This window comes from Equus przewalskii, chromosome 28, assembly GCF_037783145.1.
Source record: "Equus przewalskii isolate Varuska chromosome 28, EquPr2, whole genome shotgun sequence".
NCBI classification, from domain to species: Eukaryota; Metazoa; Chordata; class Mammalia; order Perissodactyla; family Equidae; genus Equus; species Equus przewalskii.
The window spans coordinates 30,267,188-30,284,188 of NC_091858.1; positions in this window are offsets into that span (position 1 = coordinate 30,267,188).

The following is a 17,001-nucleotide window of genomic DNA, read 5'->3' on the forward strand; positions in this document are numbered from 1 at the left end:
TCATTTCAACAATCTTCACAGCGTCTTCACCAGGAGTGGATTGCAATTCAAGAAACCACTTTCTTTGCTCAACCATATGAAGCAACTCCCCACACATTAGAGTTTTATCATGAGATGGCAGCAATTCAGTCACATCTTCAGGCTCCACTTCTAATTCTAGTTCTCTTGCTATTTCCACCGCCTCCATCTGCAGTTACTTCCTCCACTGAAGTCTCAAACCCCTTAAAGTCATCCTTGAGGGTTGGAATCAAACTCTTCCAAACTCTCGTTAATGTTGATATTTTGACCTCTTCTCATCAATCACAAATGTTCTTAGTGGCATGTAGAATGGTGAATATTTTCCCGAAGGTTTTCAATTGACTTTGCCCAGATCCATCAGAGGAATCTCTATCTATGACAGCCATAGACTTACGAAATGTGTTTCTTAAATATCTGCCACAAACCTTCAATTTGGAAAAAATGCAGTATCTGGAAAGCGCAATAAAATGAGGTATGCCTGTACTTGGCTGCTCCTTAGGCAAAACGAAGTTGTCTTAGCATACATAAGGATTAATCAAATTTCTTAAGTGATTCTGAGAACATTCATATCATCACTTGGATTTTTAGTATCAAGTTTTCTATACTATATAAATATATATATAGTTACATACCCAGTACTTGCCATCTAATTCTGTTCTTACCTCTTTTCAGCTAACATTTTTCATCTTCTTTAACATTTCTAGCATTGCATAGTTGAGCGGGCTTAGATTTGAGCATTATCTAAGCTCAGTTTAACAACAACACTTAGAAAAAGGAAGTGATTTTGGAATCAGCAATATCAAAATTTCTTTTTTTGGTTTTTTAGGGTTTTTTTTTTTTTTTTTTTTGCTGAGGAAGATTGGACCTGAGCTAATGTCTTTTGCCAATCCTCCTCTTTTTGCTGGAGGAAAATTCACCCTGAGCTAACATCTGTGCCAGTCTTTTTCTATTTTGTATGTGGGTTGCTACCACAGCATGGCCACCACCAAGTAGTGTAGATCCACACCTAGGAACCAAACCCAGGCCGCTGAAATGAAGCATGTCAAACTTAACCACTAGGCCATGGGGCCAGCCCCAAGATTTCTTGATTATTACCCCCCGGGGGATGCAGATGAACTTTGCTCAAGTGTTTGGTATTTTCAGCACAATAGACAAATGAATACCTTAACCACAATAAAGATTTTGGTAATCTCATATTCTTCATTTATTTGTGTTGATTAATCCATGGAACACATTTTTAAAAATTACTTATTTGAGTTAATTTAAATGGGGCAACAATGACTCTTCTTAGGGGTTGTGTCTTATTTTTACTAGGCACAGTGTAAACCATGGAGTCCTGAATCCTAGTCACCTGACATCTCTAGCTCTGCCTGCCCTGCACGTGGCAGGACTGCTCCTCCTGGCCCCTTACAATTGGGTGCAGCCATGTGACTGGTTCTGATAAGGAGTTTTAAGCAGAATGAAGAGTGAGAGTCCTTCCCAGGCTTTCTTTTTTTCAGGCATGACTGTGATGTGGCTGCACCCAAGAATCTGAGTCTCTGAGTGACCATAATGAGTGGACTCCCATGACAGTACACAATGGACACCTAGCGTGAACAAGAAATAAGCCTTTGTTATTACGACCCAGCATAAACTACCCTATCCTGACTCATATATAAAATATGCTTGAATAGTTACAAAGTTTTGTGGAGATTATTAAACTAATGACAAATGAACTCTTTAAAGGATGAAAGGAATCTAAAAAACAGACAAAGATACCTAGAAAGATGTTGACTAGAAACTAATCAAAAAGTTAAAGGTATTACTGGCTAGGAAAGTTATGGATGACTTTTTCTTAAGAATTCTTTTTGTCTTTTATAAGAAGCATATATACTGTTTGATTCTAACTATGACAGTGGAAAAGGCAAAACAATGGAGACTGTGAAAAGAACAATGGTTGCCAGGGGTTAGGGAGGAGGAGGGGATAAATAAAGCTCAGAGGATTTTTAGGGCAGTGAAACTACTCTGTATGATGCTATAGTGGTGGATACACGGCATTATACATTTGGCCAAACCTATAGAATTTTCAACACCAAGAGTGAGCTCTAATGTAAGCTATGGACTTTGGGTGATAAATATGCATCAATGTAGGTTCATCAGCTGTAACAAATGTGCCACTCTAGTGCAGATGTTGATAGTAGGGAAAGCTGTGCATGAGTGGGGACAGGGGTAGCAAGGGAACCTTCTGTACTTTATGGTTGGTTTTGCTGTGAACCTAAAACTGCTCTGAAAAAGGAAGTCTAAAAGGAAAAAAAAAAAAGAAACATATTATTTTATATAATGGGGGAGGGAAGCTCAAGTATTAAAGGCCTTATATCTGAGTATGTGCTGGAGTATTATATAATAATAATAGCCTGTATTGATTGAGCATTTAACAATATTAAGCACTTTTACATGTATTATCTCATTTAATTCTACCAAAAGTCAATTTGGATATTTTACACATAGTACCTGAAATCCCGTCAGGCATGCATGGTGCTGGCTTTTGTTATGGACTATCTTTTCAAGAATGCTCCTATAGCAAAAGGCTTGAAGATTGAGATAGCATCTCTCTCCAAGGCAAGGGGCAATCTGTTTGCTGTACAGTGTAATAAAGATAATCTCTCCTTTTGAGGCAAAGCTTAGGCAGGTTTGCTTGCAGCCTTCTTAATAAGAGATTTGGGTTTCCTAAGATTGAGGTTCCTGAGCTGTGTTGCAAATTTACTGTTTGCAATATACACCTGAGCCCACCTCTCTGTACTCCCATGGGACTTAGCAGGGACCTGAATATGAAGGTCATGTTGCTTGTTGTTCTGTGAGCAATAAAGTCCTTTGTCTCTGACCCAGGTATCTCTTGTCTTCTACCAGCTTCCACGAAACTGTGGCAGGTTAACCTGTTAGCTGGCAAATAGGGTAAAATCTGTGACTCTTCACAGTTCTTGAGGTTGTCAACAGTAATTAGTAAGAAATCCCTGATCTTGTTATTATTTACTGTCCCTTGCATACTTGGGGCAAAACATTGTAGACCTAAAGGTAAGATAAGAACAGGGGCTGTCCCCATGGCCACGTGGTTAAGTTTTCATACGCCACTTTGGCAGCCCAGGGTTTTACCTGTTTGGATCCTGGGCACAGACCTAGCACCACTCATCAAGCCATGCTGAGGTGGCATCCCACATAGCAGAGCCAGGAGGACCTACAACTAGAATATACAGCTATGTACCTGGGGGCTTTAGGGAAAAGAAGAAGAAGAAAAAGAAAAAGATTGGCAATAGACGTTAGCTCAGGTGCTAATCTTTAAAGAAAAAAAAAAATAAGAACAAAGACTGCAGTGTAAATGCTACAGAATGGTTTAATGAAGGCAAGGACAACCCTCTGAGATTGTTCACATGGAGAACATTGAATTAATTGCGATAAAATTTCCCAAAGACCCCTTACCCTATCCAGGAATCCCATCTAAAACACTCAAGTATTAACTTCATTCCTTTGAATAAAATAATCAGTCAGTAACCAATATAATTCAAATTTTAATGGGTTGCACCACTAAATAATGCCTACCAAATAATGGATATATATCTCAAACAATACTTAATGTTTCCTCCCCTTGTTCAAACTATCCTTAATAGATCTCGATTTACCCTTGTAGAATACTGACTTGAAGTTGTTAGAAATATACATGTATGCTGTATAAACATAAAGAAAAAAATGTCTATTTCCAATACCTGCACTTATTTAAGTGATTCCTTTTGGTTTCAGAAGGAAAATAATAGGCATAATGTATTTTTAATTGAGATATTATACATTGACTAAAATATACTTCTAAAGCATAATTTGCACTTGTTGAACTTATTTTCAAAGTGTCATTACATCTAATGCTTGGTGATTGAATTTGGAGCTAAGCACATAATTGAACTCATTTAGTATCTTAATAGTTTAGTTAACTGCATTTGAATAAAAACTGGTGACATATAAATATATATCTTAATTTGATGATAATTATGATGTTAAATTAAGATCTATTTATGTCACTTTACTAGTCATGTTTTTAAAGGTTCTTAGACCTTAAAAAAAGCTTCTAGGGCCAGCCCCAGTGGCCTAGTTGTTAAGTTCAGTTCACTTGGCTTTCGCAACTCGGGTTCAGTTCCTGAGCATAGACCTACACCACTTGTGTATCAGTGGCCACGCTGTGGCAGCGACTTGCATATGAAATAGAGGAAAACTGGCAACTGATGTTAGCTCAGGGTGAATCTTCCTCAGTAAAAAGAGGAAGACTGGTAACAGATGTTAGCACAGGGCAAATCTTCCTCAGGAATAAAAAGAGAATTTATCAAAAAGCATATTTAAAATGTTTCCTGTTTTCTTGAGTATTATGCTGTTTATGCATTACTCAGTACACTTTCAACCCCTGTCTGAGGAAGTTAAAAAGATGAGATAATGAGGTCTACAAAAAATATGAATTGTTTGTTTGTGGCTCATATGTGCTATATGATAGGTGTTTTCTAAAACAACCCAAGGTCAGCCAGTAAAGAAGGGCCATATTTCAGTATTTGGAGAAAGCATACCCATTGGAAGGCTAAAATAATTGCCACATTCAAAATGGACATAATGGAAGTTAAAGATGCTCTATCAACCTATTTGCGTCTGTGTTAAAGGGACAGGAAGTTGTTTATAATTCTAAGGCATGGACAGGGCACAAAGGAATTGGTCAACTGATTTAAACTTGTGACCTTTCTATGCTGTGCATTATATGTGGTTACTCATTTATTTTCTTTAATTAAAATTTGCTTCCTATAATGTGGATGGTGCCATATAATATTTATGAGACAATCAAACAGTAGAGTAGATGTTGAAAAACAATGTCCCTTCCAATTGCTGGCAATCTATCTCTATTTCTTTCTAGCTTGTGCGAAATCCTTGAGCTCCATAAATGTCAAAATACTTCTTTCCATTGCTAAATAAAACCAATATCATTTGTCTTCCTTTCTTGTTCTGTTCATTATAATCAAGGCCAATTGAAAATTAAACCAAAGATGAGTTCAGAATAAAAGCAATATCCAACAATCCAAGCTCACTCAATTTAGTTCAAATGAGGCCAAAGAAGCATTTTACTGGAGCCTAATTTTACCAGAGGAGCCAACTGTTAGATCATTAAAACCTTGAAATCAGCTATGGTGGGAGTATTTATAACACGTCAGCAAACATTACTAGTTAGCGCTGTTTTTTCCCCTGGAGAGACAGTTTACCAGCACACATTGACTTAATTAAAGTGTTTTGAGATATTGTAGCATATATTACACACACACACATTCTTAGAGGAACTCTGGAACTTAATTGTTTGGTTTCACACCCTGGTTCTGTCACTAATTAGCTGTGTGCTCTTGAACAATTAAGTGTCTTCTTTGTGCCTGAATTTTTTCTTCTATAAAATGGAAATGATGATAAATAGTACCTACCTTACAGGAGTATTGTGGGAGACTCGTCTAAAGTGTTTAGAAAAGTGTCACACACAGAATGTGTTCAGTAAATGTTAGCTAATATTATTATTGTTATTATGTAGACTGGAGCAAGAAATAAGACTTTAAATAATATCTCTGAGTGACTGTATCTGATATACCATGTTCTTTTACCAACCACAGTTCATAATGGATTGAGCCTCGGATTCACTGCATTTACTCAATACTGCTACAAGAAAACTATGCACTGACCGCCAACTGCTTCTGCCAGTCCATCTTTGCCTGGGACAGAAAAGGAGGCATTTATCCTCACACACAAACTTTCCTTCCTTTTCCCCACTGCATCTCCTCTGCAAGAAAAGAAACCCAAGACAGGAAGAGCATCATCAAACTGTGTTCCTGAGCCTACTTACTTAGGTGTAAAATTTTACTTATGGGTGATTAATTTATGTCTTAATCATTGTCTGTTATTCAAAGAATGGCTTCTTACAACCCTCTTAACGTTTAATACCTTTTTCCGAGCTTACAAGTCAAGAAGATAGATTAAACACACGTGCTTATTTCCTCTCCCTCTACTGCTTTAAAATGATTTAAAAATGAAAAAGAATAAAAATAAAATAGGCTCATAATATAAAAGGAAATGCGAGAGGACCAATGGAAGGCTTCAAAAAACAAATCGGAAGACAGAAGAAGAGAGATGTCAAAAAAAGTAGAGTGAAGGAGATTATACTCACAACTGGTAAAGAAAGGACTGATCTGCTCATAAAACTCTGGAAAGATTAAGAAATCAGAAACATCAGTAATAATATAGGATAGTAGTGAAATGTAGAGTTAAAAGCAAGGGAACAAGTATAGAAATCCCCCCACCCACCACCTCTGCCATCTGCACACACACACACATACACATCTCCCATTCTCACATGAACAAAATCCACTAACCAGGGGTTTAACCTTTAGTTCTCTCCCAACACACACACACTGCACACTTTGAATAAACTTGGAGAAGGAGCTAGGGAAGCTAGTTTGAAGCATTTCTTTTCCCAGCAAGGCACTTTGCACTTAGCAATGAAGACCAGTAAGCCCTTTGCCCACTCATCCTAAAGGAAAGATGGCTGATCACCGAGCCCTGCTCATGTTCATGGAACATAGAGTGAACCTTCTGACAGTTGCCTCATTCTTAAATGTTAAAAGGTAATACTCAAGGATTACTAGACATTTGAGAAAAGTCTACAAATTGAAAGCCATTTTCCTAATGTAAGAAGCGTATGGTTATACGCCCCAGTATGAAGCAGAAGGAAAGAGAAACGACATGGGGAAGAGAACTTAAACTTTTAAGAGAGACTTAAAATAGAAAATGCAAGAAGTATATTCAATGAGATTTTTCAGAATATAGCATCAAGTAAGCAAGAACAGGATAATATGAAAAAGGAACAAGGTAAGAGGAAACAAAATCTTCAAGAAAAATAGAGAGAGGGGCTGGCCCCGTGGCCGAGTGGTTAAGTTCGCTCGCTCCGCTGCAGGTGGCCCAGTGTTTCGTTGGTTCGAATCCTGGGCGCGGACATGGCACTGCTCATCAAACCACGCTGAGGCAGCGTCCCACATGCCACAACTAGAAGGACCCACAACGAAGAATGTACAACTATGTACCGGGGGGCTTTGGGGAGAAAAGGGAAAAAATTAAAAAAAGAAAAAGAAAAAGAGAGAAAAAGAGAGTAAATGAATTTCTCATTATAAACAAATAAAGAGACAAATTTCCCACAGTTTAAAGTGTTGACTGAGTTTTCTTCAGGAAGAAAGAAAAGAGACACATGTTCAGACACTGTGAAATTTCAGAACTTTTGGAAAAGTTTCCAAAAGCTCCCCAATAGAAAGAATATGTTTACATATAGAGAATGAGAACAGACTAGTGTCAGACCTTTCATCTACTAAACAGTGGATATGGGAAACAATGAAGCACCAACACCTTCAATTTTTTTCAGGAAAAACTAAAATGATCAAAATAAAAAATTATCAAGCAAGAGTAAGGGCTCTCACTCATAAGTAGAAGATAAAAACGACAAAAAAAAAATCACATAGCATTGGAGATTGGACTGGTGGTTACCATTGGGGAACGGGGAGGGGGGAGGGCAAAAGGGGTGATTAGGGTCACATGTGAGGGGATGCACTATAATTAGTGTTCGGGTTCTGAACATGATGTAATGTATACAGAATTCGAAATACGATGTACATCCGAAAAAAAAATTAAAAATTGAAAATAGATATTTCTAGAATTAATTGTGTTCACCTTAAAACAAAGGGGAAATATAATGCCACTTTCAAAAATGTAAGTTTCTCCAATAATTGGTATAACCCGCATGCATAGAACAGTGTGATATTATAAACCCTTGTCTGATAGCCTGTTAAATCTGTTTGGTTTACAGTGACAGAAATGTTTTCAAAACGAAACAAACAAAAAGCATGTAAGAAATAATCAAGTCATTATAAAAAGCTATATTTTTCAGTTCTAAGATGAATAATTGTGGGGATCTAATGTACAGCATGGTGACGATAGTTAATAATACGTTACTGAACACTCACAACTTCAAAGATTAGGTCTCAAGTCTCCATCTCACACACACAAAATAACTATGTGAGGTGATGGGTAAGTTAATTAACTCGATTGTGTAATCACTTCACAATATATACCTATATTAAATCATCACATTGTACACCTTAAAAAAAAAATCCTGCTGTATATCCTAAATATATACCCTTTTTATTTGTCAGCCATGCCTCAACAAAGCTGGAAAAAAAATTAAGTAAAAAAACTGTATATAATGAACCTTTGTGAAGTTTCGTCTATGTTTTGAAAACTAAGTTCTTAATGATATCAAAAATAAATTAGTTATTTACACTACTTTGTTAGCTACTAAAATGAAAAAATAAAAAAAACAAAAACAAAAACAAAAAATGAGTAAGGGCTAAAATAAAGATCTGTACAAACATGGAAGATCCAGAAATTTGATTTTCCATGCATCCTGGCTTAAGAAGTTCCTTCAGGACATACTCCAGCAAAGTGAGCATAAAGTTCGGGAGGGAGGAAATGTGGGTCCAAGGAACTACGATTTCCAGCTCAAGAGATCCGCGCTGTCAGTGGTGTAGCAGGCCTGGAACGCTGCCTGCATTTCAAAATGAATCTGAGGCTAAAATAAAGATGATTAGCAAAAGTAAAGTAAAAAGTAAGAGAAGAGGAAGGGAGGGAAGGAAGAGAAAGTGAAAGAAGAGAGAGAGAAGCAGAGGGAGAAGAAGGGAGAAAAGAAGGAAGGAAGGAAGGAAGGATAGGAGGGAGGGAGGGGGGGAGGGAGGGAGGAAGGAAGGAAGGAAGGAAATAAATTAAGAGAAAGAAAAACTTCAGGGGAAAAATACCTGAAAATATCATGGTACATAGAGAGTATTTCTTGGCCTTCAGATAGGCTGTGACTAGGTGAAAAAAGAGACTATACATTTCTATGCACTCTAAGTTCTTGACTGATTTTGCCAAGGATATCAAAAGTTGGCAAAAGTAGGGTGACGGATGCAGCTTCCTCTCATCGCTAAGAGGGGCAAGCAGCTGCCAATGACACTCGCCACACAAAGTAAGACTGCGTCTGATGTGAGAAGCTTACTTTTGTTCTCTGCTGAAGCCCTTTTACAGTCAGGACTTCTATTAACATTTAGGAAGAAATGCCACATCTTGGAACGTGGTACAAAGCAGAGTCAGTACCCAGATGTCTAAAACAGTACCTCTTATGCAGCCCCACATAATTATGTAGACAGAATAATGCAAGCACTGTGACTTATTTTCAACTATTAGAATCATCATTTAAGCTTTAACTCTTCCACAACACAATATAATACACACACACACACACTACACTTCCTGAAGGAACTTGTGGACAGAACTCAAGAAGCTAGTGTTAGAACTGGAATCATCATTTCAACTATTGGAATCAAAGAAAGAACTAAATATAGTTAAAGACTAGGCTGTAACTGTACACTCGTATACATGGATAACAGTACAATTTAAATATAAATAATAGAAAGGAGGAGATAGAAGGGCAAGAAAGACCAAATAAAGGATAGAGAGATGAATATTCTCTTCTCACAAAGTGGAAAATCAGGACACCGTCAGTGGGAAATGAAACAAGAATCAAAGGCATAAATGTTTACAGGAAACCAAGAAAGAAATGATACCACCATAGTGATTTAACTACAAAGGGAGGTCTAAGCAAAATCTTCATCGTCTAAACTTGATTAATCAGAGAAGAGGCACACGCAACAGTCCCCCTTGATGATATGGAGGTCGCCACCAGGAGAAATCAGTTAAGAGCGATTTCTTATGGGGAGTGGAGATGGGAGATAAGATCATTGATGCCTGATAAGACTTCCTCTACTATAATCTTTTACAAATTATTTATATCTATATCTATATCTATCTTTGATAACATATCAAAGCTTGTTAAAGCTCACTGTAAATATAAAACATGGTTCACAGGATCAGAGTTTTAAAAATGAAATATGCATTTGAGATCTCCAAGTCTAACTCCTGTATTTTGTAGATGAGTAAGCTGAGACTAAGAGAGAGGTGACTCATAACCTACAGAGAAGGCCACATAACTAGTTAGTGTCAAGAGTATGTTATTTGCATCTGCCTGTCATCAGAGCTTATCCTACCAAGAGTGCAACCACTCCAGTTAATTCTATTTTTCAAGAATCTGGTGTTTCATCTTTTTCCTTCTTCAGCAATAGCAGTAAATTATAATGTTCTCAAATTCCAGATCAGATATGATGCTCATATCACCTCCAATATATTCATAAAATTCTAAAGAAAATAGATCATTTGTAAATGATAACCTCGTGTCTACATTCTTTTACAAAATATGTTGTGCCCAATACTCCATGTTCTTGCTAAGTTACTAGGTGTCTTAGTTCAGGCTGCTATAACAAACAACCCTAGACTGGGTGGCTTAAACGATAAACATTTCTTTCTCACAGTTCTGGAGCCTGGAAGTCCAAGATGAAGGGGCTGACATATCCGGTATCCAGTGAGGGCCAGCTTCCTGGTTGGCAGGTGGCTGTCTTCTTGTTGCCTCCTCACCTGGCAGACAACAGAGTGGAAGTTAGCTCTCTAGTGACTCTTACAATGGCACTAATTTTTTTCAGGGGAGCTCCACCCTCATACCTCATTTAGACCTAATTTCCTCCCAAAGATCCTACCACCTAATATCATCAAATCGGGGATTAGAGTTCAACATGTGAATTTGGCGGAGGTGAGCAGAATACAAACATTCAGTCCTTGACACCAGACTTCTAAAAACTTATTTGTACAGGACTGACTTTTTGTTTTTTCCAAAAGGGCCTGACTGTGGCTATTGAGCACACATTGCATATCTGCTTAGACATTTCCTCTGGCCAGAACAAAGGCCCTTGAGATAAAGATGCAACTTCCCCCCACATTAACATTTCCTTAGGGATAAGCAATTTTCCTTAGGCTAGGAACTGATTGCTGCACTCACCTTTGACCACCCAGCTCACCTGTGACCACTCAGCTGGAGACAACAGACTGCCACCCTGCTGCGTTCACTGAGACAGAAGACCTACCTGCTGTTTCCATCAATCGCTGTGCCGACAGAGCAGTCTTGCAACTATTGTAAAAGGGACATTTCAATCCTATGTGAAACATCCTCTCTGGGGGTATATAACCAGTCTGTGCACCTCACTTCTTTGGTGCCCTTTCTTCCTTCGGGAAGAAAGGCCCCGGGTTATAATCCTCAGATTTAAGCTCAGAATAAACTCACCCAAATTTTCATTTATAGATTGGTTATGGATTACTTTTGTCAACATGTTCTTAGGGTCTTAATCCCGGAACCTTAGGTTTCCACAATAGAACCCAAGATGGTAAACTGAAGACTGGCTGCTCTAAGTGTATTCGCCAAACCAACATCATCAGCACTAAAAATGCAGGCTCTCAGGCCCCACACAGACTGACTGAACCAGAATCTGCATTTTTACAAGATTCTCAGCTGATTCACATGCACATCTGAATTTGAACAGCCCTGAACTAGAGGAAGCCAGGTTCCCTCCCTAAGGAGCAGCCTCATGAATTAAAAAGAATACAACATTGGAGTTTGATAGTCCTAAATTGGAATTCTTTTTCTGCTACCACACTATCTATGTGCCACTGGAGAAATTACTTGACTTCTCTGAGCCTTTTTCACATCTGTCAAATTAGGGATATTAATACATGCTTTATAAGGCTGTCATGGTGCTTATAAATTATGAAGCATCTACCACAGTGCATGGCATACAGGCATTGAATACATTTTAATTGAATTGAATACATTTTAATTCCCTCCCTTCCTGCTCTCTCTTGCAGAACCAATATTCTATGATTCTATGGATCTCATTTCCTGCCATAGCCCTGTCAACGAAAATAATCCGTAATCAATCTGTAAATGAAAATTTGGGTGAGTTTATTCTGAGTAGAAATCTGAGGACCATGGCCCGGGGCCTTTCTTCCCGAAGGAAGAAAGGGCACCAAAGAAATGAGGTGTACAGAGTGGTTATATACCCCCAAAGAGGGTGCTTTACATATGATTGAAATGTCCCTCCCACAATAGTCACAAGATTGCCCTGTCAGCACAGTGCTTGATGGACACAGCAGGTAGTGGGTCTGCTATCTCGGTGGGTGTAGCAGGAGGCAAGTCTATTGTCTCGAGCTGGGCAGTCACAGGTGAGCGCAGCAATCAGTTTCTAGCCTAAGGAAAGATGCTTAATCCTTAAGGAGACGCCAACCTTGGGAAGGGGAGGGAAGTTGGACCTTTACCTCAAGGGCCTTTTGCTCTTGCCATAGGGAATCTCTAAAGCAGATACACAAGGCATGATCAATGGCCTCGGTCAGGCCCTTTTGGAAAGACAAGGTCAGGCCCAATTAGGTTTATACCAAATGGCTTCCTCATATTCTCCCATATATCCTATTGCTTGCCATTTTTATTTGTCATTTTCCCCTTTTGATCTCTAATCTTTTGAGAGAAAGCATTGATGATCAAAACATTGTCCCTCGGCGCCAGGGTGGTTGCTGCCTGCCCTGGGTCCAACATGTCCCTCGGTGCTAGGCTTTTATCTCATTACTTGCCTAGTCATCCGCGTTGGGGGGAAATAGTGGACAAGCATGGAAGTATATTTATTAACAGAGGAAGCATTTCATATGTTATGTAATTAATTTAGATTGTTGCACAAACATTGTATATGTGCTTTTCTATGACACCTTGCATTTACACTGTATATGATTATAGAACAAGTACAGTAACGATAATAACAGCATTTTTTGAAAGGATTAGTCTGAAATGAATTCTTAATCATAGTCTCTATCAGAAAAGGAAATTTGTCCGGGGTTATAAGATAGATCAACCGTCTCAAGCCATTGAGCAATCATTACTCTAGTTTGTATGCTACACTTACAATACTGAGTAAAGAAAACAACAATTAGTTTCAATATTATGACCAGTACAAGGATTCCAATAAATAATAGAAATAGGAATTGCAATCCAGATCGAAAAAGGGAACCGATACTGAAAAGGGAGCCAACCAAATAAATCAAAGTGGGTGCAGGATTCACATAAGGCATCCATTTGCTTCTTCATGTGCTTTAGCAGAGATGACACATTGGAAGATTCATCATGTACAAAAACACAGCATTCAGTCTGAATAATTGTATATGTACCACCTTGGGATGCAGTAAGAATATCTAAAGCCACTCTGTTTTGAAGGACAGCCTTTCGCATTAAAGACATTTCGGTATTTAATAAGGCTATTCCTGCTTGACTATCATTAAGGGCTCCTTGAGTAAATTTAGTCAGAGCTTCCATATGTAATAACGACATCTTTTAGCCCCAAAGAAGAAGCACATATAGCTGAAAATATAGCCATACCAGTGGAACACTGAACAAGCCCATCTGGCCTTAAAGAGAGGGAGATTGGCAAGAGGTTTTAACTCAGCCTGATTCCTTCCCTGCTTTTAAAGGAAACTCAGGGTGCAGTGTTTTAGCCCTCCAGGCAGTAGCCAAGGCCAAAGATTTGTTCCACATAACCATTGAGTTCCATTAGGAGTCACTTGATAAATTCCTGGCCTTCAAGGTCAGTCTGTTCCAAATTAATCCCTTTCTTTAAGTATGATAGTATTCCAAACAAAGGTTTACAGTTTAAGCATAACAAATGTTTAAATGAGGAGATAGAAAGTTGGGAATACAGGCCTGGTCCGGAGTCTTGGGACAGCTGTCTACAACAGATGTCGTCATCTTCTCCTCCTGGTATGGTCCTTTCCAACTGGGCTGTATAGAGTCTTATTTGATGTCTCTTTCAATAAATAAATTCTTTAGGTTATAGTCCATGATCCTTAAGTTCTGGAGCTCTGTGAAAGAATCAGCTACCAATCTTTCATTTTACTTTAAGTACCTCAATAAGACCATGACAACAATGTAATATATCCCTTAAGAAAAGCTGGTTCGTATATTTCTTCATCTAATTGCATAGGCTGTTTTATTATTATTTCAAAATGAGACAGCCGATGTTTACAAAAAGTATAGATCTAAGATTAAGGAGCACTAGCACAAGAGCTTTTGGCTGTGAGAGAGTAAATGCCTCTGAAAGCTTGCCAATTAAGTTCTAGTTGTGCCATTAGTTTTACCAGTCCTGAGGATAGAGGATGGTAAGTGCAGTGGAAATGCTGCAATATTGGCCAAACATTGCAAACAGATTTGAGTTCCCCAGTCACTGCGTAACTCGGGAGGAATTCCTCAAACAGGAATTATTCTCTCTAATAGTAATTTACCTACTGTTAAAGCCGTTGCTCTTCTGCAAGGAAAGGCCTCAAAACAATGTGAGAACATACAGATCATTACAAGATATATTTATCCTTGAGATGGTGGCATTTGGACAAAGTCCAATTGTCATACCTCAAAGGGTCCCTTAGGAAGGGAAAGTGGCCTCGTGACTCATGAAGTGGCTTCTCTGGATTATACTTTGGGCATATAGCACAAGTAGTAGGGGCTATATGAGCGACTGGGAGAAAGTTGCCAAAAGTATTATTTTCCCCTTTTCTTGCAACCTACATATATTATTTTTCTTCTTCCGTTGTGATTTCTTAAGCCTGTAGAAGGAAATCTTTTTACTGGATTAACCATCCTTGTTTATCATTTAAGTAAGACCCATTTGTAAACCAAATTAAACAATAGAATGCAGTCGTGGTCTTATCCCCTTGTGATGTTGGAAGCAATGTAGCTGATGCGGGGTCAGTGAGCTGAGGAGTCAAAAGAAATATTTTATTTGGACTCTCTCAAGGTCTGGCAGCAGTGCTCTCCCATCTAGAGAACAGCATGGGGACGGGACCCATGGGCAGGAGGAGCTGCTGCTGCAAACATGGGTTGACAGTAGGGCTAAATCTAAGGCATAGGCATGTGAGTCATCTCTTCACAGGACAAAGGAAAGAATATGTAAAAAAGTTAAGATGGTATCAGCGCAGGTGGGGTCTGGCTCTTGGGTGGTCCTATAACTTTCAGATAAGAATCAAATCGGATTAAGTAAATGCCAGAAACCACCACCCTAAATACTATCTTTAGCTAAAGACAAAGGAGGACGTTGGTGGTGGGGGGAGTCAGCTACATGAGGTCACCAGAAAAGCACAATAAACAATAAACACCCCCATTAAGAGTTTCTGGAGATAAGGTCTTCCCCCATTCCTCCTGGTGCAGAGAGGAAAACACCCACAGATGGAGACTTCCTTCACAAATGCAAATGTCTCTTATCAAAGGGCAAGCAATCTCCACTTCTCAGAGTCTCCTCCTCTGCAATTTTCAACAGTAACCAGCCTAAAATAATCCACATCAGTAGCAAGGTTAAAATAGTGAATAGCATTTACCTGCACAATGTAAGCTGAGGTTTATCATCATTTACTTGACAATGCTTCTCATGCAATTTAGCATTCCAAACAAGCCTAATTAGTGTCCCTCCTTTATAGGAAGGGAGAACAAATTTCTTTGAGAAGTTTCAGGGGCCCTCTGAAAATCCTCAGAGAAATTCTCTTCCTTTATCCAGGTCAAAGGAAAGCCTTTATTCAGGACTTGACTATTTGTTTGAGGGAGAAGCTTGTCAAAAATATCAAAAGATTTTTAAACACTTAAACAAGATCAAGAGGTTGCTGACCTTGTTATTGTAAAACAAAGGTCAATGAAACAAGGCTCATAATATTTAATCAAAGTGACAATAGCAAAAAAAACCTTAATAGAGAGACCCCTGTCTTTTTGCACCTAGGAAATTACCTTAACAAAGCATAGATCTTCTGTAAACTTACTCAGAAGGAAAAACCTTTTATAACTTCTTTATCAAGAGCAGACTAAGAGTTTAAGAAAATTATCTTCTTAAAAGAGAAAGTCAAATTTTAATTTCTGCACCAGCTTATTTTTAACATTAAAACTCCTTCACTTAGTTGGATTTACTTTAATCTTAGCCAACTTGACCAGGCATAAAACTCCTTTCAGAATTCCTCCTTCACAAACCTTCTACGACTTTCTTTTTGCCTTCAGAATTTGTCCCATGTTCTTTTTTTTTTTTTTTCCTCCTAGTACTTTAGGACAAATTTATCTTTCTTAACCAACCAAACAAAATTTCCATTCTTTTTGTACCTTCTTTACTGAAAACTTACCCCTTACTTTCCTTGAATACAGGGCTGTTTTTCTTGTTAATTTCTAGCAGCTTTAATCACATATATTAGAACTCTTTAACCTTTAACAAACCATAGTAAACACTAAAAAGGTAAGCAATTATGAATTGTCTTTTATCCCAGCATTCTAAACACTTTTCATAATTTCTAGAAACGTGCCACACGTTACAGTAAGAGACTCAAAGACTTTTAGCCTCTCTGCAATAAGAAGCCAAAAGTAGATTAACTTAGATACATTTAGCAATAATGTTTCAGTGTTCCATCCAATCCAAAAGTGACCCAGATATTCAGACTTTTATAATTTAACTTAGCAAAACTCAAGATTGTTACCAAAAAGAATTTGGAAGCTGTTTTTTCCCAAGTATACAGACCATAAAACAGTTATTTTACCCACTTTTGTCTATTTAAATCATTTGTTTCCAACAATTATGTACAGATTACCTACGAAAACTTCACGAGGCATTAGACAAAACTGGTCATCATTTAAAGCTCTTATTTTGCTGAGGAATTTAACAGATAACATGAACTTATTTGACTAGTAAACCCAGGCTGCATGCCTGCATCATATTCAAATACCAACAACTTTTGAGGACATGCCTTTTCAATCAAACCAACAACTTAAACTTTCATTAACCAAAGATCAACCTATATCATGTTAACTTGAAAGACATTTGGGTTAGAACTTTTAGAAAAACTTTTTGTAAGTGCTTACTTTAAGTCAATTGAATGGAGCTCTTTAGAAATTGTACCATCCGGAGGTAAAATATAAAAACTTTTGTA